The 1,620-nt window shown below is 48.3% G+C and overlaps 1 pseudogene; it reads right to left on the bottom strand.

Moving 5' to 3' along the window:
• Window positions 1-622: 622 nt before the first annotated feature.
• LOC103696752 lies at window positions 623-1,607 on the bottom strand (annotated as a pseudogene).
• Window positions 1,608-1,620: the final 13 nt, after the last annotated feature.

Here is a 1,620-nt window from a genome sequence, read left to right as displayed (position 1 = left end):
CTTTTTGTCTCCTTCCCTTCCCTCCCCTTCCTTTTTTTTTTTAAATAAATTTCTCGTTTTATTTCTTGAACCTATTGCTGCAGGCAGGAGTACAATCAGGTAAATGTCAATTTTTTACTTTCAAATTTTAATATAAAAAGATAAATGTAAACCAAATTAAAAATCAACTTTAATAGAAGTTAATAAAATACATGCAAGAAGGGGTCTTGCCCTGCTTAGGCATCTAAATTATTCAGCCCAATTCAGCCTTTGTGAGCGAACACTTTTATCTGGCCATTTTTGAGGTCTGATGTTTCAGACCTCTCCTTCGTCCTGGCCCATCTAGGTCACATGAGAAACGTATACTCTTCCCCCTTTCCTCTAATTCTGGAGGATGTTTGTTCTATCCCTCTAGGTTACATCGGGAACCTGATTCTGAAGGGAAGAATATGAAAGATCGAATCAATTATATGGGGAAATTGGCCTTAACCAAGCTTCGTTCCTGAACATAATGTATTGAAAAGGCAAAAAATTAAAAATAAAAAAAATAGAATGCTTAATGCCACTCTCTTCATCTCAATCGTTATCGACAAACTTAATAAATACCGCGACTGACTGTATGAAAAGTACTTTTGAACGGCTAATTCTTAATTAAGGACAACACTCGAAAACCTGTAAAATAAAATTTAAGAACCAAAAAAAAAAAAAAAACAGAGCAGTCAAAGATGAGACGTGGTTTGGAAATGGGTCCTTGGGCTGGGGCCTTGGCCTGCTCACGCCCAGGATGGAGGCGAGTCTCTTAGCCATATCCCTCAGCTGAAACCGGGTATGTTCGCCTTGCAGTAGGCAATTATATCCTCCTCTTCAAACTCCCCTTCTTTGACCCGAGCTTCAGCGTCAAAAAGGCGCACGGCGTCTCCCCCAAGTGAGGATGCGGCATCGCACCACCCGCCGCCTCCAGCACCATCGGATGCCGGTACAGGCACGCTCTCCACCTCGACACTACTGATGTTCTCGCCGCTGGAGATGATCATGTCCTTGGCCCGGTCCTCACCTCCCACGTACCCATTCGGGGTGCCCTTGTGATCCTTGATCACGTCCATGTCGGCGAGCGTGAGGATACCCTGACGGGCCTTGAGCCGAGCTTTCACCTCCTGCGGCAGCCGGTCCCACTGCGGCCGCCACTCGCACACTAGAGTCGTCCGCCATCGCCTCCGTCATGCCGTAGGCGTGCAATACATGGAACCCTAGCTTCTCTTTCGAGCTGCGCGACCGAGAGAGGGGCTCCGCCGGTGAGGACCTAGACGGGGCTTGGGATCGGTCGCCGGTTGCGGGCGGAGCATGGAGAAGGATGCTGAAGACAACTGGCGCGCAGCACATGTGGGTGACCCCGTGCGCCTCGATTGAGCCGTAGATGGCAGCAACGGAGAGGTTCCGAATGCACATGTTGATGCCGTCGCGCGCCGCTATGCCTCACGTGACCCCCAGCCGTTGCAGTGGAACATGGGGAGGGTCCACAGGTAGACGAGCTCGACCAGTGTTAGAAATGTCTGGAGAAGAAGCGGAGAACCAAAAAAAGAAAAAAAAGAAGCGGGGAAGTGATTTTATTTCTTTGTTGCTTCTTCACATATTCGGTACATC

Source organism: Phoenix dactylifera, unplaced genomic scaffold, assembly GCF_009389715.1.
Source record: "Phoenix dactylifera cultivar Barhee BC4 unplaced genomic scaffold, palm_55x_up_171113_PBpolish2nd_filt_p 000781F, whole genome shotgun sequence".
Lineage (NCBI taxonomy): Eukaryota > Viridiplantae > Streptophyta > Magnoliopsida > Arecales > Arecaceae > Phoenix > Phoenix dactylifera.
The sequence above is the reverse complement of the archived record's forward strand: the minus strand, read 5'-3'. Positions and strand labels throughout refer to the sequence as shown.